Genomic DNA, 22,286 nt, shown 5'->3' on the forward strand with positions numbered 1-22,286 from the left:
ACTACCACTCTGAAGAAGAGAGGTTCATTCAGGTGTTTTCGATCAGGTACTGAAAACACCTGTGGATGTCACCGAGCACCAATCAAGCATAATAAGCACCAATTAGGCAGCTTTAAAAGGACTGTGATACTCAGCTCCTTCTAGACATTTACTGGTGTGGTTACAAACATGGTGAAGTCAAGAGAATGGTCCAGGAAGACAAGAGAAGAGGTGATTTGTCTTCACAGGAAGGGCAATGGCTATAAGAAGATTGCAAAGAAGTTAAACATACCAAGAGACACCATAGGAAGCATCATTCACAAATTCAAGGCAAAGGGCACTGTTGAAATGCTACCTGGTCGTGGAAGAAAGAAGATGCTGACTTCGACTGCTGTGCGCTACCTAAAGCGTAGAGTGGTGAAAAGTCCCCGTGTGACTGCTGAGGAACTGAAAAAAGATTTGTCAGATGTGGGTATAGAAGTTTCAGCTCAGACAATAAGGCGCACACTGCGTAATGAAGGTCTCCATGCCAGAACCCCCAGGCGCACCCCCTTGCTGTCTCCCAAGAATAAGAAGAGTCGACTGCAGTATGCCAAAAGTCATGTGGGCAAACCACAAAAGTTGTGGGATAGTGTTCTGTGGACTGATGAAACAAAATTAGAACTGTTTGGGCCCATGGATCAACGCTATGTTTGGAGGAGGAAGAACAAGGCATATGACGAAAAGAACACCTTGCCTACTGTGAAGCATGGCGGAGGGTCAATAATGCTTTGGGGCTGTTTTGCTTCTGCAGGTACAGGGAAGCTTCAGCGTGTACAAGGTACCATGAATTCTCTTCAGTACCAGGAGATATTGGATGAAAATGTGATGCAGTCCGTCACACACCTGAGGCTTGGGAGACGTTGGACCTTTCAACAGGACAATGATCCCAAGCATACCTCCAAGTCCACTAGAGCATGGTTGCAGAGGAAAGGCTGGAACATTTTGGAGTGGCCATCGCAGTCACCAGACTTAAATCCGATTGAGAACCTCTGGTGGGACTTAAAGAAAGCAGTTGCAGTGCGCAAGCCTAAGAATTTGACTGAACTGGAGGCTTTTGCCCATGAAGAATGGGCGAAGATACCCGTAGATCGCTGCAAGACACTTGTGTCAAGCTATGCTTCACGTTTAAAAGCTGTTATAACTGTAAAAGGACGTTGTACTAAGTACTAAGATTGAATGTCACTTGGGGGTTGAATAAAAACTAATAATGATGTGAGCACAGAAAAGACATTTGTGGTTATTTCATTATAAACTTAAGGTTATATTTCTCTGACCTACAAGTGCCTCTTTCATGTAAATGTAAGCAAGATGACTGAATGATCAAAATCAATGTCAAAATGGCCAAAACATTCAATTTCAGTGGGGGTTGAATAATTTTGAACACAACTGTAACCTCCCAGTATCCCATGCATTCACGGCATGTACCGTATTTTTTGCTCCATAAGACACACCTCTCCATAAGACGCACCAAATTTTTAGGAGAAGAAAACAGGAAAATAATAATCTGTTTTCTTCTCCTAAAAATTTGGTGAGCCTTATGGAGAGGTCCGTCTTATGGAACATACCCTAGGACCTTTTAGAGGCTCACCCTGCCCCCCTGGGGGCCAGAGGGGGCAAAATCACCACCTTCAGGGACTCTTCTGATGCTTCCCAAGCCTCAAAAGAGTCCCAGAAGGTGGCAATTTCACCCCCTCTGGCCCGGCGGGGGGAAGCAGGGTGAGCCTCCAAAGGGTCCTAGGGTATGTTTCAGGACCCTTGCGAGGCTCCCCCCACCCCCCATGGGGCCAGCGGGGGCAAAATCACCAGCTTCTAGGACCTTTTCTGAGCCTTTCAAGCCTCATAAAAGGTCCTAGAAGCTGGCAATTTCGCCCCCGCTGGCCCTGTGGGGGGTGGGGGGAGCCTCGCAAGGGTCCTGGAAGGCTCACTCGGACCCTTGCAAGGCTCCCCCCATGGGGCCAGTGGGGGCAAAATCACCAGCTTCTCTCCATAAGATGCACAGACTTCCCCCCATTTTGGGGGGGGGAGTGCGTCTTATGGAGCAAAAAATACGGTGTATACTTCTTGTTACAGATACATTGGCTCAAATGGTTATGCCCTAATAGATTTTCTACTGAAAATCAGCACGACTCTGAAAACATATTGCCATTAAATTTTTTTCCTACAGATTAGAATTCTCAAGCTTATCACTTTGTTTTTGTATGTTTCAAAGCTTTTTTCATTCTGTTGTATTGGGGCTTTGTTAGACAACTCATCAGTCAACTTAGTTGGATAAGGATCCCTCCTACTCATGGAGTAAACTAGCTTTCTACTACTCACATTTTCTTGGGAGGCTGAGCAACCACTTACTGCTACTCCTCCTATATCATGATGCACCTCTTGGATAGTCCTGCAGATTTTTGTGCAGAAAACGTAATCTCCCATTTCTGCCTTCAGAGTTACATGAAGAAAAGGTGTCAAGCTTCTGGTCTATAAAACAATCAAATTAGGGCTGGTAAAGTGTTAGTCGTATCATGCTGGACTGTCTCTAGGGGCTCAGTAACAGAAAGGCATCAGATCTACAGAAATGGCAACTACCTGGCTTGAATAACCAAGATCCTCAAGCCAATCATGTGAACATGTTTTAGGGACTTGTTTTTAACAGAGCAGGTACTTTGAGAGGCTCTCAAATTAATCACTGAGTTTTCCTCTTGAGCACCGTAACTACTAATAGAAGACTTTCTAACTGTAAGTCTAAGCCAGGTCCTGAAATAGCTCATGACTTCCTATTTCTATGATTACTTGGGGCTTTTTCAGTCAAATGAGGTTGTGCAGAAGCTGCATGGCAATTTTGGACTTCTGTGAAAGGCTTGATCATTTTTACACTGGGTTCTGGAGAGTGCTGCTCCTCACTGAGTAACCCTGGAAAATTGGGGCGGGGGGGGAACAAATGTGTTTTATTTAACCAATAAACCATTTATTAAATATGGTTAACCACATTTAACCATTTTATTTATTTTATTTACTTCTGGATGGTTCAGCATTTTTTTCTATGAGATGGATTTTACCTAATTGTGGGCTTAGTGTAGTGTAGTGATATGAGTACAGTGTCAAATTAAGACTCAAGAGACTTGGGTTCAAATTCCCATTTGGCAATGGAAATTTAGGAGGAGAGTGAATATGGTAAAAACACCCTGGAATATCTCACATAGCTTGGAAACCCTATTATAGGATTGCCATAAGCCAAAACTAAGTTGATGGCACATAACACACAAGGCAAGGGTGGGCAATTTCCAGCCCCCCAAATATTGTTGGACTGCAATTCCCATTGTCCCTCCCACTGGCTGTGCTAAATAGGGTTGATAAGAGTAGCAGCCCAGCAACATTTGGACAGCCACAATTCACCATCCCTAATCAAAAAGATTTTGCATTTCCAGTTGTCAGGTTGAGAAAAACTAGTAGTCCTGTCTCCCCTTGCATTTTAATGCACAGCTCCTGTTGTTGTTCTTTCAAGTCACATCTGACTTATGGTGACCTTATGAATGAATGATCTCCAACATGTTCTGCCATTAAAGCAATGGTCTTATAGTTACTGAACTCCTTGGCATCTCCTTTCTTGGGGACTGGAATGTATATTGAATGTTTCCAGACTGTGGGCCATTATTTTGCTTTCCATATTTGTTGGCATATTCTTGTGAGGATTTTGACAGATTCATTGTGATTTGAAACAGTTATGTTGGTATCCCATCTACCCGTAGTGATTTATTTCTTTTCAGTGCATTCAGAGCAGCTTTCATGTCACTTTCTAGAACTGCAGATTCTTCATCATAGACTTCCTCTTCAAAGGAGTTTCTCATCCTTTTATCTCCTCTGTATAGGTCTTCAATATTCTGTTTTTACATTCTCTTGATTTTCTCCAGAACTTTAAATTCATCAGGAATGCTGTTTAAATTACTGTATATTTTGGCACTATGATTCTTTTAGTGTTCTTTTTCAGCTTTACTCTAATATTGGAGTTCATGTTCAGTACCATAATCCAGTCCTAGTCTTATTTTGGCAGAGAGGGCATAGCGTCTCTATCTGCTGATTCTAATTACTGTACATAGTCTGTTTGATTTCTGATTATGTCCATGTGTACAGACATCTGATTTTTTTTGAAGCATGTATTTGCAGTAAACAGATGGTTGGTTTCGCAGAACAGTATGAACCCTTCTCCTGATTCATTTCTGTCCTATAGGTCAAATTTTCCACCAAATTTGGTTCTGTTTTCTTCCCTACTTCTGCATTCCACTCACCTATGATTATAAGCATGTCTTATTTTCGTTTGTGATCAATTTCCTTTTGGCTGCTTGCATAAAAGCTTTCAGTATCATCTTCAGCATTGGTAGTTGGAGCATAGACTTGCGTCTGATTGATACTATTTGGTCTGACTTTGCATTATAGCCCATAACTGCCTGTGTGACATCTTGTCCTTTTTATTGGACACCACTCCATTTCTTCTGGGTTTGTCATTTCTAGACTAGAACACTTTGTAGTTGTCTGACTGAAAATGTCCTGTTCCGGTCCACTTTAGTTCACTGATAACAAGCACTGCAATGCTTATAGATTCCATTTCTTGTTTTACGGTTTCCAGTTTACCTTGATTCATACTTCTCACATTCCATGTTCCATTTGTATGCCTTGTGCAGCATCAGACTTTCCTTTCACTTCTGTGAATGAAGCCCTTCTGGCTTTAGTCTAGTTGCGTCATTAGTGTCAGAGCTATTCATAATTTTCCTTTGCTTTTCCCCAGTAGCCGATTGAGTGTCTTCTGACCTGGGAGTGGCATCTTCCGGCCCTATCACTTGTTTCATTTTGGACTGTCTCACTCTAGGGTTTTCATGGTAATAAACATTCAGCCAGGGTTTGCCATTGCCACCTTCTGTGCAGTACTAACAAAAGTTAGCTTGAGCATCACTCCCATTGCCTCCGCCACCAGTGTCACCTTCAGCTACCGCTGCTGCCCGGGAGCTGCCTTGAAGAGGGTGGATGCATCTTTAGGCTGGTGTCTCAACTGGAACCATTCTGTCTTGGACGATCCAGCGAGGAGTCCAGGTTCATAATGGAGTCAGGCCTCCTGACGCGACGGCATTGCTCTCAGCCTCACGGGTAGTCTCAAAGCCCTTGAGGTGGGCATCAAAAAAGGGGATGCAGCTTTTGCCCTCTGAAAAAAGTGAGGTGCTCAAAGGCCCTCGAACCCCCTTTTCCTTTCACCTTCTTTCCCCATTGTCTTCTCAAGGACACTTTGGACAAGGAAGCACAGGGGCTTTTTTGTTTGTTTGTTTGTTTGTTTGTTTTTAAAGCTTCCCTCTTTTAACAAAGCATAACTGACCATGCTGGAGTGTGTTTGGAGGAGGGCTGTAGGTGGATTGGTGTGAGCAGAGTTGTCACAGGGCAAGTAGGTGGAACTTGTTAAGTGGGTGGAGCTTAGGGGAGAATTGACTTTGAAGGGGGGAGGTGGCAGTAGCTGCTGCTGCTGCACAAAAGACAGGATTTAACTGCTTTAATTTTTTATTTTTAAGGGGAAAATGTCTGCTCTGAAAAAGCAATGGTTTTAGAACCAGGGTGCCTAAGAACAAAAAGGCTGTTGTCAGCTGCGTGCAAGAGCTTGTGCGAGTTTGTATTCCTCTCTCTCTCTCTCTCTTTTCTGTGGGAGTTATTTCCTGTTGTTGACTCCAGTTCTTTATTTAGAACCACCTTAGCTACTCAGCAACTGCTAGTTGGAGGGAGGGGGGGATGGAGCGAGGGAGGAACAGCGTGATTACAACTTCTGAAGGCTGCTTTCAAACAGATCTCCCTGTCTTGCTTCATTGAAAACGAGGCGCTTTGCTTTGTACAAAGGAGAAACATGTCGCGTTTGACACAGGCGCCTTTCCTTTCGATAACAGAGAGAAGAATCTAGCCAAACCCAGGGTGGGAGGTGTGACAAACTTAGATGCCTTATGTTTTAGAGCGTGCCTGTTCCCCAAAAAAGAAAAAAAAAGTCTGGCAAAAGATATTTTCCAGCAGGATTCTTTTTTTTTCTTTTTGTACTTTAGAAACAGCAGTGCACCCACTACCCTCAAAAAGCAGAATGCCTGGGCTTTCCTCGCAGTGATAAATCAGCTGTCTGGAAAAATAAAAGGGCTGTCAGCTCCTGTCTTCTGTTATTGCCGAGGCAGTCCTTTCCAGCTGACACCAATGGTTTCTAGGGGCTACAAGTCCTGCCGCTCAACTGGCCAGTCTCTGAAGGGCAGGAGAGAGAGTTTCCTTGAGCAGGGCCTGCCAGCCATGCCCATCCTGTCCAGCTGTTGACCAGGGTGCCCAAGGGAGGGACAGCCTTGATCCAGACTGGGAAGCCCTGTTGTTTCATGTGCTTGCAACCCAACCCCATACTGAGGGAAGGCAAAAGACAAAAACAAAAGTTGCACGATGGTTTGGGTTGCTGTTGTCGTTTTAAATCCCTGATTTTAAACACTTTGGGCCGGCATACGCATCTCTCAATGTCTCATAGAAGGATTTCATGAGTATGTTGGGAAATACTGTATGGGGGAGGAGAAAGGTGAGTTGGGATGACGGCAAAATTCTGTTCTAATGCTAAAATCTATTATGGCTCTTTCACATGGAAATCAGAGCTTGATAATGTTAGCTTTTTCACACTGTAACTCGCAGGGGTCCAAACTAGTGACTCTTCTGAGCTCTGTGTAACATGAAAAACAAGAGTGCAGCCCCCCCACCCCCACCCCACCCCAGCTCTTGGAGTGCCATGCAGAAGCAGAGATGCTGAGCCCCGCCAACTTCCTTTGGTTTCCAACCATACTTAATGTGGGAGAAAATCTTATAGACTTGTTATCATATGTGAGTGGAAATTGTCCCCAGGAGAGCCTTTTCCCAACCCTCCAGATGTGTTGTGAATAACCTCCATATTCCCCAGCCAGCATGGTCATTATATAATTATAGGAGTTGTGTTCTAACACATCAGGAGGGAAAGGATGGTATAAGGTATTTTTTGCATTATGTCAAACATAACAGAGATTCCTAAGGAACCTTCAAGGCTCATGAGATTTTGGTTTGATTTTGCATTAGCTGCAAAGGATTGTGGCCAACTCATCAGATGTGTACGTTTGAAGTGGGCTGCTGTCCACAGAAGCTTATGCCAAACAAAATGCATCATCCTCTAAAACTGTATGGCTCAAGACTAATTAATAAATCTGAAAATATCAAATTTTACTTGAAACACTTGTGGAAGCACATGTAGCAATATATGCGCCAGCTGGAGAAAAATATGAAATGCTGTGAAAATGCACTATGCTCGTGTTTCCACACTAAAGGGACAGCTTTAAGGAGTGTTGTAAATATTTTCCTGGATCACACATATTGAGAAACCATGGTTTTGCACTACAATAGGTCTGACATAGACACCTGTTTCCCTCTTTCACACATGCAAGGAGGAGATATCAAAAGCTTCCATGTTTGAACTATCCACAATTCTGTGTTACAGCTGAACTTTGAACTATAGCTTGTTCTGTCTGTAGTTGCTTAATTAATTGTCAAACCAATGTTTTGTTCTGAAACTGTAGGTGGAACAAACCACAGTTCCCGGAGTTTGCAGACAACAGGTAAATTATTTCAGAAGTGAAAGCTTTAAATCAGGGGTGTCCAACCTTTCACCTTCCCTGGGCCACTTTAGAAGATGAAAATTTGGTTTGGGCCGCACATACATTTGGTTTGGGCCACATGGGGGGGCAGCCCTAACCGTCCTCCACAGCCCCGCTCCAAGCGCAGTTACCGGCAGCTGCTATCTCAGACAGCAGAGGCTGCCAGCTTCGACTCCGGCGGCTTTATGGGGCCGGGAGGGGGTCCACCTATTGACAGGGATGGCGCAATGCAGTCACGCAGCCCCCTGTCCCCTCCCCTCCCACTCCTTCCTTCCTTCCCTCTCTCCCCCTCTACTGTTGTGACGTGCCCCAGCCACATTCCGGCCGCAAGCGCCGGCAGTGTAACTTAAAACTTTGGAATTTCTTTAAAAATAAAAAATTGCACTGGGCCGCATTATGAGCTGACCTGGGCTGCATGCAGCCCTCGGGCCGCGGGTTGGACAAGCCTGCTTTAAATCATTCTGCATGTGCAAAGGAGCAGAAGAAGGGGAAAAGCACTTGTAGAACTTGAAGCTTGTCCAGGTTTTCCCCTTAATAGGAAATCATGGTTTCTTGTGATGTCTTTGGGGTGGGAGTGGGGAGGAAGCATTAATGAATGGATGGAGATAATAAAGAAAGGAGGAGGGCCCTGGATTTTTCATAACATACCTATCATCTGGTCTCCAAAAATCACTGCTTTTGCCAGTTTTGCCCGTGCACACATATATCGGTTTTGTGGGACAAAGAGGCAAGTGAAATGAAAAGGAACTGAAACCTCCAGCAAGCTGCCTTACATAGGTTGCTGTACAAAATGTAGAAACAAAAGACAGTACAATGTGGTGTTTTCCTGATGCAGAAATTTTGTTCCACGTGGGAAAGATGACCAAGCAATTTTGGAACTGTAGGATCTATGAAGAAATTCAGACGGGAGAATTTCAGGCGCATACCGTGTTTCCATATTTCCCTCCCTTCCTCTCAAGGTAATCAGAAAACCCAAACAGAATTCTGTTCAAGGACATGTGCTTGCCAGAATTAAGCATACTGGAGTTGTCTTGGTTTTGAGGCATTTAACTTTTACTTTAATTGTACTTAAAACTAGCAGAATTTCAGATCTCTTAGATGAAAGTGCCGTTTTTGCAAAACCCAGTAATTTTGATTTCTAGAAGGCCAGGTCTTCTGTTTTCTCTCTCCCTTCTCTAAACAGACTATATTTCTACACAGTTCGGTGTTTGACTCTTCAGGAAGAAAAGAGAGGTAGAGTTGGTTAACATTTCTTGGCTGCTTTTGTAGTTACAGTTTAGTGCACACATTCCTTTTTATGAATTTCCAATCACGTTTTTAACACAAACTGTTGGCAACAGGTATAAGTGAACAAATGGGAGTCTTTTCTCAGCGTGTCTTTTCAGTGCATCCAGCTGTTTTCAAACAAGTTCTTTGGCCCTTTGTGATAGGTCTGAAGCTTTGTGATAACATTTCTACTTTCTACTATAGTATTTCAAACTACATTGGTTTGAAAATTTGCCTGCATTAGCAAGTAAGTGCAGAAATGACTTAACATAGCAAATTATTAATCATGATAACTTTTTCCATTATTATAATTTCGAATTACTGTTATTATTTGCCAAACAGATAAACTGTAAATCATGGATCACAGGTTAGACCTTTAGGATTGAGGTAGTCTAATAAGGGGTGGGTGAGAAATTTGTTCAATTTGCACTTCAATCTGAATTTACCTTATTTGAAACTAAATATAAATTAGAACTCAGTTGGGCTTAAAAGATCTGTAATTTTCCACAAAGTACACTTGAAACAGTGCATAGGGGGGAAAGTGTTAGGTGTTCTATGCATGCAAAATTCTCTATTTGTGGGGGAAATTCCTTGAAAAATGCTTGTTTTTCTGAAAGTACACAAAAATGAGCATGCCTTTAAAACAAATACAGTATACAATATGTGGATATCTGAAAAATACATACAGTGCTACAATTTGTTACAGTTTTTCACACAGTCTAAAAAACAGAAATATTAACTCCAGTGCAGAGATGGGATAGAGCAGACTTCACTGTAGAAAAATGAGACATCAGCTGAAGTCCAGTCTTTAGTCACAACTATAGATGTTGGGAAAGTGTGAAGGCAGGAGGAGAAGGGGACGACAGAGGATGAGATGGTTGGACAGTGTCACTGAAGCGACCAACATGAATTTAACCCAACTCCAGGAGGCAGTGGAAGACAGGAGGCCCTGGCGTGCTCTGGTCCTTGGGGTCACGAAGAGTCGGACACGACTAAACGACTATACAACAACAACATAGTACAGTAGGTCCGTTGAATTAGTGGAGATTTGGTGAGCCAACTCCTCCATAAATTCCACCGATTCAGTGGGCCTACTCTAGTTGCAACTTAAGACTGGACAACTTTGCTCAGATGTAATCATGTGGTGTGCTGGTTAAGAGCAGGATTTGAGAGTCCTGGGTTCAAATACTGTATCTGATCAACCATGAAACTTATTGAGTGATCTCTCAGTTTGACTTATAGGAGTGAAGGCAGAACAGGAAAGAGAATCATATACCCTGCCTTTTGCTCTCTGGAAGGGCTGTGGAATAATACTGGAACAGATAAATATTTAAAATAATAAAGAGGAGAGATGGCTCATTTGCTTGCAGAGATGCCGTTCATTTGTCTACCTGGCTACAGAACAGCAAGAGAACTACTGTCTGCAGCTACTCTTCTGTTCCTACAGCCTTCTTGTGATCTGGGTATTTGTCCTGCAGTAGCTACCAGCTGTGGAACTGTTCCATATAGGAAGCTAGAAGCAAAAGAACAACACTGCTCCGGCACAGGCTGCCATGATCCAGCAAGCTCCAGTGTATGTGGGATCTGGACGACTACATAGCTTTCTTGGTTGTTCTTTGGTGCAATTGGTCAGAGCAGTTGCAAAAGCTCCTGCCGGGATGGAGCTATGAGCTTCTGTTATTCCTTTTATAAACTGACAAGAGCTGTTTGCAACTACTACAGATTACTTGGGTGCAGAGCTTCAGGTCGGGAGCCAACAATACAGAGTTGCACCAGTGGAACCAGTTTCTGGATGCTGCATGATTCTCTGAAATATTTTTATTGGCCAGGATTCTTTGAAGAGGTGGCTGAATGAGCCCGGATGAGTTGTTTTGGTTAACCTAGAAATTCAAGGAAGGGAAAATGGGTAGGTTTCACATGTGGTTGTTATTTACAGTATTTGAAATGTGGCACGTTTTTGTATGTGTCAGAGAAAGAGTGAAAGAGAGAGAGAGAGATGCAGTGTTGGGTTCTGCTCTCTGAGACTCGCCTTGTACTTACTTGGAATGGAACAGAACAGGAGTGGGAGTTTAGGCTACATCTGACATTCTCATGCTGATCTCTGGCAGCTGCTTTACTGTTAAATGTGGTGATGCAGACTTAACCTGCATGTGCATTAGTTAAAGGAATGTATAGCTCATTTGGCCTTTGCTTAAAATTCGGCCATGCTATCTGCCATCTGTGTCCAAAAGATCCAGATTTCTGCTCCAAAGAATTATCTAGTTCCATGTAGAGGTAAATCTTGATCTCAGACACTGGAAATAAAGTACTTGTGGAATTCATTTTATGAATGTTCAGTTTGGCTTCATATCAATCTGTACTGTGGCAAAGAAAATTTTTAAAACTTACAAATAAAGAAGGAGGTTGCTTCTTTCATAATTAAGAGGTTAGCCTTTCAGCCCTAAACATAAAAGTCCAACTGAGCTTAAACAGAATCCAGCTACCTTATAAAAATACATTTAGAACTAAAGCCTTTGGGTTCTATTTATCCAATGTGCCTCTACTTTGGAGTAATCCCTATTAAATTCACTAGGACTTAATGGGCTGGAACATCAAGTGTAACATGGTGGGTTGTACAAATTGAAAGAATTAATAGTAGGGCCATAATACTTTTACATATTCTAGTTTACTAAAGAATACATTCCATTAAACATGGCAGAACCCACTCTGGAGTAAGTGGGCTTAGGATCATACTGATCTCCTAAAAATGTTATCTACTGTATAAGCTGCATCCTATGTAATGCCTAGTTCCATATTTAAAAGGCTTCACTTCCTAAAGTCTTACAAGACTTTACTTGCATTTGAGTGGTTTCTCTGAAAATGGGAGTTTAATTGCAAGATGACCATCAGTTTGATTGATTTCAAATCATTACAGAATATTTGAAGTGTAATGCCCAAGCCAGTCTTGATACTAATGACTAATAATCAACTTTATGGTATGTCTTAAAGCTTTATTGTCCCAATGTACCATTGGTCCAGTGAACAATTAAAAGTCCAAAATTATTTGACATTATTTTGGGGTTGCAGCCAATAGTTTAAGGTGTGTGAATTGACTTGCATTATAGTATTTTAAAATCAAGTTACATTAACATCACTTGGGCCATTTCGTATGCTTTCCTTCAGACTTTCTTTGGTGTATCGAATACATCTTTGTGACTGAATGTTTTATAAAAAGTGTGGTTTTGTGAAGGAGGAGAGAGAAAAAAAATCTATGCGCGGGATTGTTTCTTAACCAATAAACGTCCAAAGGGAAAGAAGAGTGCCAGCGTCCGAAGCCTTCCTGCTGGTATAGTTTCTTTTCGAAACTGTGATAGTACAGTATTTTTAAAATCAGTAGCCGAGATGGGGCGGGGAGGAATCGCATCACGCAGTGTCCACAACTCCTGCGCGACGGTATAATAACGAAACAGGCCCCCAAAGGGCTCAACTTTAGGTCACGAACTCCTACAGTTCCGCGTCCACCTTCGGGCAGAGGAAAGAGCCGCCGACACGGAACGGCAACTCCGGACGAGCTCCCGTGGATCGTCCGCGTCTATATAACTTGTTTATGCTAATTAGTTCTGATTATAGGCGGAGTTTATTGATAAAGGGCGGGAGTTGGGGGGGAGCGAACGGTTTTTGTTTGGGGTGGCTCGAGTATATCTGCATCGTCCTCCGATCTCCTCAAAGGAAAATGTTCCAACCGGAGGCTCGGTGCGAGGGGAGCTTTTTTGCTGCCCGTTTGAGAGTGGGGGGGGGGGTTAGATGGGTTGACTAGAAGGGAATACCCGCTGGACGCCTTTCTCGGTCGCAAGGGGAGGGGGGGGGGTGTAAAGCTTGTGCTTCCTCTGCCCGGCCCACGCGAAGGCGAGCGTGAAGGAAAGCAAGCAGTCCAGCTTTCTCGTAGCAGTTACCGCCGCCCGCCTGTGTGCCTGGGGGGGGGTGTTGCTTTTTCTCTCTCTCTCTTGCTGCTGCTGCTGCATCCCAGAGTCGTTATGCAATGGCTTTGGCGGGAGCTTCCAGCTCGCTCACCTACGATCGGGGCCGAGGGCTGGGGGGGGGGAGGCGTGGATCTCCCGGAGGGGGGCCGGAGCGAGGAAGAAAGTCCAGCTCAAGTTGACCGACAAAAACAAGCGTTCCCCTCCCCCTCCGCCGGGCGCACATGCCAGGGGAAAAGGAGGGGGCGCCCTCCCCCAGCAGCCAGGCGGGGTCTTCCCCCCCCTCCCCGCCCCACTTCCCTGGATCGCCGCTCTAGCTTGCTTGCGGGAGGGCCCCAGCTGTTCCTCCGGGGCCGCCTGCCTCCGCCTCCTCCCGGCTGCCCCTCTCGCCGCTGTTTTCAGGAACTCGCAGTCCTTCTGCTCCACTTTGACTTGTTGACCAGTTTCAAGTTGTTGAATAGCTCACATGCTTATCATAGTTGTGGTTTGCTCCGCTCTGCGCGCGCCCGCGCGAGCGTGTGCGTGTGCATGCGTGCCGAACCAGCAATCGCTCTTTGGTCACGGGGGGGGGGCAAACTGCACAACTTTACGCATTCTCATTTTTTTTTTCTTTTGTCGTTCTGGCCAAACTGCACAACTTCAGGCGGCACATGCAGAACACCGTGTAACGTGCCGAAGGTACACGCGTGTGCATCTTTTCTGTGCTTCCCGTCGCTTTTATTCGGCCGGACTTTCTGCACAGAACTGGCGTGGTCTGCTTTGGAAGAGTTGATTTCAGTTAGGTTGCTTGTTTTAAGTGGAGAACATCTCGGGCCCAGGGCCGATCCTCCTGGAAGAAGTCGGGTGGGTGGGTGCGTGGCAGCTGGCCCCACTTGCTGGTCAGATCGGCCTCGGGGTCCTTCCGAACGAATGCATCCGACGGCAGCCCGGTTGCACAGCGAGAAGCGGAAGTCCCACAACGTCCGAAGTCGTCTTCAGCAGAGACCGGGACCGAGTCCTATCATCTGTTTGGGGTCGGAAGCGCGACCAAGCTTGGCTGGCTTCGTTGCTTTGCACGGCCGGCTCTGACCTCATGGGACACGTTGATATGCGTTGGGCCTGTGAGCATGTGCAGAGTGCACTTCCTCAAGCTACACGCCCGCGGATGAGTCGTGACAGGTCTCCAATGGGCAGGTGGGGGTCGAGGCACGCTTTCCACCTTGGAGGGTGAGCATGGCAGGCGGCAGGCGGGCCCCTCGTCTTCGCTTTCCACAATGGACACGAGGGTCTCCAGAGCTTGCCTCCATCACCTATCGATTATGTGGGTTTTTTTTAAAAAAACCCACTGATACATATTCTACTGTGACCCCCGTCACCCGCACTAGACACTGCCTGCACCTCCTCTCGCTCGCTCTCTTTGTGTGTGTGTGTTTGTGTGTTGTCTTCTCCAGCAGCGAGCAGCAGATTTGTACTGTATTAGCATAGCTGATCTCCTGGGACAAAGGCACATGTAAGTGATAGCGGAGAGCTCGCCTCCGCCTTCCATTGGCTGGCCCAGCGAGGAGGGGGCATGTGTCGCTTTGCCTCCCAGGCCTTCGGCGGGGCGGGGAGGGCGAGCGGAGAGCGGGCGGCGGCGGCGGCGGCGGCGGCAGCAGCAGCAGCAAAAGGGAAAGAGGAGCGAGAGCGAGTCGGAGCGCCCGCCCGCCCGCCCGCCCGCCTGCCTGCCTGCCTGCCTAGGGACATAGGCGGGGCTTCCAACGTGAGCCAAAGGGCAAGGAGCTCGCAGGAGCCTCTCCTCGCGTCACTCTCTTTGCCTGGCAAGTGCTGGAAGCGCAGGCTGCTGCTGCTGCTGCTGCTGCTCTTCCAGCGATTGCTCGCTCGCTCGCCTGCCTGCCTGCCTGCCTCCTCCCTTCCTCCTCTCCCCCCCTTCCTCCTCCTCCTCCTCCTCTTCCATTGTATAATGCTTCGTGATCGCCGCAGCCAGAGGAGAGAGGAGGCTTAAATCCTCCTCCCGGAGCTGCATTTACCTCCCCACCCCATTCCACCTCCTCCATCCCACCGACAGCCCCCTCCCCCGGGCGAGAAGAGCGACATATGGAGCGGGTGGAAGATTAGGGAGTGTGCAGAAGCAGTGGCGGCGGCGGCGGCGGCGGGAGCAGGAGCAGCCCCTGATGCTTTAGTTCTCAGGAGGAACTGCATGTGGTAAGTTCAGCGAGAAGCCCGGGCTGGAGAGACGAGATGGCCTCGGCAAGGGCGGGGAGGGGGGGGATTCCTTGGCCGGCCAGCGTCACGATGCAGCGGCCCAGGGAGGTGGGCATGGGCTCCTCTGTCACCAAAGCGCGCGCCTGAGGGTGAGGTGTGTGTGTGTGTCGAGTGGGGGGGGGGTGCGCGGTTGGAAAGGTGTGTTCGAGACAGACCTTGGGGCTGTCGCTTCATAAATGCTACCCACCCCCACCCCCGCCTCCCGTCCGTTGGTCAGGAGCCAAAGGCAGAGAGAGCACCCACGGCGTGGGGAGAGAGGGGGGGGCTCGGGAAGCGGCGACCTTCCTCACCCTTGCAGGATTCGCTCCCCCCTTCTAACCAACCCTCTGGAGAACTACCTTCCCCCCCCGCCGCCTGCGAGAGATGTGCAGGAAAAAAAAGGGGGGGGTCGGCCGGGCCACTTTTCTTCCTACAGAACGGTCGAAGCCAAAAAGGCAGACAGATCAGGGGCTCCTTCGAGCAGGTGTGTGCCCCTGTCGCTTATGACATACATACATTGGACCTGTGTGTCTGTGTGTGTGTGTATGCGCGCGCCCGCGCGCTCGTGTGTGCTCCTCTTCCCTGTGTTGGTGTGGTGTGCAAAGAGTTTCTCAAAGCCCTGTTTGCAGTGCAACTTGCTTTTTTTTTCGGCCTGATAAGTTTCAGTATGTGCTGGAGACCAAGATGTCGTGGAAAGTGTACCCTGCAATTTTGCTTTCTGATCTGAAAAGGTGTGGGCGTCAGGGAACCTTAACAGTGTGAGTTTGGAGGGTCCTCTTTGAGAACCAACACAAGAAGTCGAAATACGTGGGTCGAGGTGAGGAGGTAGCAAAAGTGGTCTGTTGAGGAGGGAGTTGAATGCAGGAGGGTCTCTCACTTGTGGAACGGAATTTCTTCAGCCAGACCGGGAGTTTGCATGTTCCAGTTAATTTGCTAAAGAACTGGTTTGTTCCATGCTTTAGTGTCTCAGCGTGGTGCTGTACTGGTTGGTGGTAAAATATATATGTATGTGTTTTGTTTTTGGCTTCTTGAAATTTACACTGCTTGCAAAAACGACCTCTTTGTAATGTGGAATTGTACACTCAAAACTTCTTGAAAATAGCACAGCCTAAGATCTAATGTGTGTCTCTTGGCTTTTCTTGCAGTCATGGATAATACAGAAACACTGATTTATTTTTATTTTTTATTTTTATCTTGACTGTGTGTCTCTTGGAGGAGGGGGAGCATTCTTAGTTGACCTGTGCCTGTTGCAGTTCCTTTAATTTGGTGTTGTCTTGCAGAGTGCACGATTGTGCTTCTTGACAGAAGAGAGTTACAGCTGACCTATAGCAGGGACTCCACCAAGAGTTAGTAGGAAATGAAATATGTACTTCTCAGCTCTGTTTCAGATGGTTGTAAGCACACCTAGCAAATGCACTCCCCGTGCATTCTTACTGCCCCACCCCCCATCCTGGGCTTAGTTGTCAGTATTCAGAATCCTGAACCAAGATTATCCATCCAGTTGCCCTTTGGAAATCCAACCTAACACTGCCCATACATGTCAAAGGAAGACCCTTTCCCATTCTTTAACATGGTCATAAATGTCTGGCATAAAGGCCCGGTTCCACTACCAAGGGAAGTTTGTTTAATCCCATTTCAATTTCTTCTTTGACTGAGGTGACAGAGAACTAATTTTCAAGGTTAATGAGGGTACGCATACACCTTTGTCTCCTGCTGCTGCTGCCTGCTATAGAAGAGGAGGGAGCATTCCCCGCCCCCAATCTCAGGCGCACTTGGGGGACTTCACATGTGGCACATGAGATGTGGGTCTTGGCTTCATCAAGTGTTTGGTATGGCAATTGTGATTCTGTTTGGCTATGTCCAACCTCACACCTGGGAAGTTGTGCTTGAGAAAGAGGACTACTTCTTCTCTGACAACTCCCACATGTCTGCCAGATTTGCTCCCCCAACCTCAGGCGCAGGTGTGCATGCATGCTCAAGAAGTTTTACTGGGGTCAGGGGATCTTTTTGACCACCCATGTCAGTGGATGGACAGTGTTGGAGGCTAGCTGTAGTTAACTGAAAATAACTTCGCGAATACATATAATTGAAAATACTTTGATTTTGAAAAAAGCACTGTTTTATATACAAAGTGATTTATTAGAAACAGAGGACTTGGTGCCTCAGTGTTGTCATGGTTTTTTCCTGAAGTAATCGCACTCTGTGAAAATACCTGGAGATCAGTGTTCCCATTTTCTTTCCTCTTGTGGCTGATAAAGCAGACTAGACTCTGTCAGAGGAAAGTAATTTTAAGTTTTAGAACTAGTTTTCTCACTGAGAACTGTCTGTTGGAGATAGAAGAGGGATTAGTAGTTTGTGGTGCCAGACAGGTACACAAGTTGTCTGGACAAGTATTGTAATGCCTACCATGACAGCAGAAGGAGTTTAGTCTTTTGTTGTTGGATTTTACGCACGTTAAATTGGAATAATGAAATGAAAGGACAAACATTTTGAAACAACGTGAAATTACAAAAATTGCAATGCGTCTTTGGGAGAACAAAAGTGACCCTTTAAAAAATACATTTGTGTTTCTCTGATTCTTGTGTTTTAAGAAAACTTTATACACTTTATATACTTATGTGTACATGGTGTTCGTGCTTCTTTGACGTTGATTAAAAGAGATGGGGAAACTTGTTCTAATTTAGATAGGAATTTGGGGGGCAAATCTCATCATAAGATTAATAAGAAGGTGTTGTTAAGATCCAGTCTGATAAACGTCTACTTGGGAGCAAGTCTAACTGAAAGCAATAGTTTACTTCAACCTGAATAAACATGCAAAGGATTGGACTGTAGAAGTAGGAGGTTTTTATTGTTCTTAAAGTTGGCTGCCCAAACTTGAATTAATACAGTAATGTGTCATGATGAAAAATTTACAGAAATACGTATGTTTTTAACTTAAATGATCAGCCAGATATACATACTGAAACTCTCTATTATTATTTTAAAGATAGTAGTTTTTGTTGATATGTGTATCAAAACTAGTCTACCTCCAAAATCAAGATTACTGGTACAAAAGAAGTTTATAGTTTCACCTCCGGTACATCTTATGTAACAGCCAGTTGAACTACTTTGCTAACAACTACTGTGCTTTCTTCACCCTTGGTATGAATCATTGGTGTGAAAAACAGTACAGAACATCAGTTTTATATTTTGCACAGTTCTGAAGTAGTTGGGCTTATACACTGCAAGTGATATTTAATAGCTGAGATGTTGTGGGGTTTTTTTTTTTCATTTATACTCGCTGTATTAGAAGTGAGGTTATATTGTTTTTAAAATGTAGACAGTCTTCCTATGACCCACTTATAAGGACTCTTCAATGCCTCCTTTGGAAATACAGTTTCTGTCTGAAAAGATAACACAAATGGAGACAGCTCCAGTTGCAGCAGCTTCTTGGCCAAAAAAGGAGGGGTGGGGAAAGAGAGAGAGAGAGAAAAGAAGAGAAACTGTGCCAGAAACAGCAGGCTCTGATTACAGAGTCCAAAGATCATTTAAAGCACTAAAGGAAAGGGAGGGAGGGAGAGTACAAGGTCCAGTTTAAATGGCTGCAGCCTGGAAGTAGGACCAGGGCCCCGGCACTCCCAATCCGCCTTCTCTTAAAATCAGCATGCTTCTCCCCTAATTGTGAGGCTGATCATCCAGAAGAAAACTTTACTTTGACACTTCAGTGGAAGTGCACAGTGAAGTAAAAGGGGGTGGCACTCTATGGGGCCATGTTCTGTCCTTATTTGTGTGGACAGGGCTTGTGCATAACCTCTCTCTTTTGGAGTACAGGGGCCAAGGAAGGAGCACATACAGAGTGTGGGTACACGGTGGCTTTGTGGTGTGTTGACTCAACAGTTGGCCCACTGGATCCATTCCATGCAAACGTTGACAGTTTGATGGCACACTTGCACATGTCAAACCTTGGGTTGGACATTGTCGATATACAGCCTTACAAATGTTCATTCGGTTACAGCCTAAACAGTTTGTGCTGTTTATTCTCTCATTGGCTCACAACATGCTTTTCAAGTATTGCAGCATGGCTACAGGCAGACAGTACATTGCTTTGATCTAATTGGAGGAAAAGCAGGATACAAATGTAGCAGATAAGCAAAACCAAGCTGTTTTGGGACATTTGGGGAATTGTAGTCCACGAAAGCAACTTTAAAAACTGTGCAAATGAATGAATGAATGAATACTGGAGAAATTTGGAAGTGAGTTGACAAAGACTTCCTATCTGTGGAGTGTTGCTTTGCCCTACTGTTACTTAAGGACAAACGGGCTTTACAGAATTTTGAAACAATACTTTAAAAAATCCTGTTTACCTAGGGATGAAAGTAGGACCAGATCATGAGCAGGATTCCTCTTTTGTGATTTTAAATGGATGAATCATGTTCCTCCACCCTTAAGGACTCTTTCTTCAGTAGACACATCCCACCAGCCCCTGTTATAAGCTCTTCTAAATGTTGAGGAAGGCAGAGGTTTGGCTGGTTCATCATTCTCCATTCTGTTTAGTGGAGCAGGTGACCTTTCCAGTTGGAAGAGACCCTTAACACATTTTTGTTCAATCCGGGACTCCTAAAGGAATGAGGAGCCTGTCAGTATGTAAAGGTAGCGATCCTGCCCAGCGAAAGCTGCTTTGTCTGGTGAGCATGTGAAACAGGCCAAGATAGATAATTAATCTCATTTCAGACACGGATGGTAGTGGTGGAACATTTCAATATTGGGCAGGTAGTTGAATAAGCACAGGACACTGCAAGATGTGTATCTTGAATCTTTTATGCTACAGTATTCTAAATGTGGCATATCTTTTGCTGAAGGTTTAGAAGCTAGTGTCTTCATTCCTCCTGAAAACTCATGGCTAGCTGAATCATGTGACTGAAATTCTGGATGGTCGTTTGGTGAGTTCAGCTGTTATTGCTGACCATGTGACAAAGGAGTCATCTGTTAAACAGTGAGATCCATTTTCAGCACATAATGATGTAAGGTTTCCCCTTTTTTTTGCCACACATATTCCTATACATTAGAAAGAAAGAAAAATCTGGGTGTGGGTGACAAAGGAAACCATTTGCCACTTTACTATACAAGAAACATATGGCAAGGACTGGCTTTTCAGATCTTATGCTTCAGCCTTTATTGGGTCACAGTGAAGGCATGAGAAGTGCAGTGTTAGGCAGGTGCTGGAGAATTTTGTTGAAATTCAAAATAACTATAAATGCCAGAAAGTTTTCGTGGGGGACAGCCTTTCAAAACCTGGGATTTAATAGGGTTGTTTTTTTTTCTGTGGGGTGGGCCAGCATGATTCTTCTAAAGTTCAGCTAGGAGATACATGATGCAAAGCCGTCCTTACCTTTTCCAATCTGACATTTGAAATCCGTGCTGGGAAACTAAGGTGTGCACTGATGGGTCCTGTGCACCTACGGTTTTGTCTGTTGATGCTAAATAAAGACCCAAGTCCTTAATGCTGAAATATGGAACCAATTAGGATAGAGGTTACTTCTGTTCATGTTTCTGGGTGAGACAGGGAGGGCCTCGGCAACAGCAGCCAACACTACCTAGCTTCAGAGTGTAGCTTATACGTTACTGTGCCTGGCAATCACTTGCTCAGATGTGTGTGGAAAACTGTTCATGTTCTGTATTGCCATGAAATGAAGAAGGAATTGTCATATTACTTCAATTTCATTTTAAGTAAGGTTGGTTTATGGGAAATGAGAAGAGACAGTAGCCATGGTATGCTTAGAGCCATGCCTGTTGAATTAATGCCATGCAGATTAATTAATTTGCAATGCAGTCTTCTACAGTGGGGTCTTGACTTGAGAACTTAATCTGTATTGGAAGGCGGTTCTCAAGTCAAAAAGTCTGTAAGTCAAGTCTCCATTGACCTACAGTGCATTGAAAACCGATTAATCCCGTAACAGGGCGTTTTTGTTCCATTTTGGTTTTTTTCTGGTCTGTAAGTCAAATCTCAGTCTGCAAGTCAGACCTAAATTTTGTGGCCAGAGAAGTCTGTAACTCAAAAAGTCTGTAAGTCAAGCCGTCTGTAAGTCAAGGGTCCACTGTATATGGCCTTTCAGAATTTATGTTCCCCTGTACACAGGATTTAGAGCTGCATCATAGGATATCAACAGTAGCTGAATTTGAATTTAAAAGAGTTCCAGTTTCAACTTTTAGGTTGAAGGATGGATAAAGAACATATAGTAAAATACTATGCTTTGCATTAGTAGAATGGAACTAAATACCACTGTTCTGAACAAAATCAACAACATTAAAGATGCCCCCACAAAATCCAGCACTTTTTGAAGTAATTGATTTCTGTCTTAACTGCTGCAAGAGCACTGTCACAATATCTTGTGTCCCTTTTCTTGCCGTGGTTAAGGTTTTTGATCAGAGTTGACCCCACTGCTCTTCCTGGACTTCCTGTGTTTTCTCTGTTCGAGGACTGTATAATCTGTGCTGCACAACTTTTCCAGGGCCTCCTAAATTAACTTTCTGCCTTGGCGTGTTGCAGAGGGACACCCCAACCCATCACCTTAGTTAAAGTGGTGCCAGCCCAGATGGCTTCTGAAAATGGTATGATGAGGAGATGCAGTCTTGTCGTATATACCTCAGGCAGCAAAGTGCCTAGGACTGGCCCTGATTTTTCAGTATAGTCTGAAGACACTGCTTCATCTGAAGTAAAGTGTTATATCTGTGCAGTGCAACAAAACCATGTTGAAAAGTTCCATTAGCTTTGAAAAGCAATGTGATGATTTTGTTGGTGGTGGTGGCAGCAGTTGGTACATTAAATTTAGAATTATTTTATTTTCTCTTGTATAAGATTCTATAAAGTGAATAACAAAATAGTAAGAAGTGGCCATGATGGCAATTAAACAATGTGGATATGTTGAGATGAAGTGGGGAGGTGAAAAGCTTACTTTTAAGGATACTGTACAGCTACTCAATCAGCAGGTTTGACTAGTTTTTAAATGCCTTAGGGCAGGTTTGTCTTAATAAAGTGTGGGTAGCTGTGAAGCAAACATTCTTAAATCCAAATTTGTCAGTACAGTAACACTGTCATGTTTTTATTTTGCTCCCCCAGAAAAAGGTTTAGGGGTATGTTGTGGTCTTGAAGAGGGGCTGTTAAAGAGAAAATGCTATCTATAATTCTTTTAAA

The 22,286-nt window shown here is 44.8% G+C and overlaps 1 protein-coding gene across 2 annotated transcripts in view; it reads left to right on the forward strand.

Annotated features, from left to right (window-relative positions):
* Positions 1–22,286, forward strand: part of SERTAD2 (SERTA domain containing 2) — a 170,207-nt gene that overhangs the window by 113,741 nt on the left and 34,180 nt on the right. The window contains exon 1 of one of the 2 annotated variants that reach the window (XM_020803362.3): positions 14,678–15,076. The exons of the other annotated variant lie outside the window; for it this stretch is intronic. The gene's annotated coding sequence lies outside the window, so the exon portion shown is untranslated. Of the gene's footprint in view, positions 1–14,677; positions 15,077–22,286 lie in introns of those variants that run through there. 2 annotated transcript variants of the gene reach the window in all.

Source organism: Pogona vitticeps, chromosome 1, assembly GCF_051106095.1.
Source record: "Pogona vitticeps strain Pit_001003342236 chromosome 1, PviZW2.1, whole genome shotgun sequence".
NCBI lineage: Eukaryota > Metazoa > Chordata > Lepidosauria > Squamata > Agamidae > Pogona > Pogona vitticeps.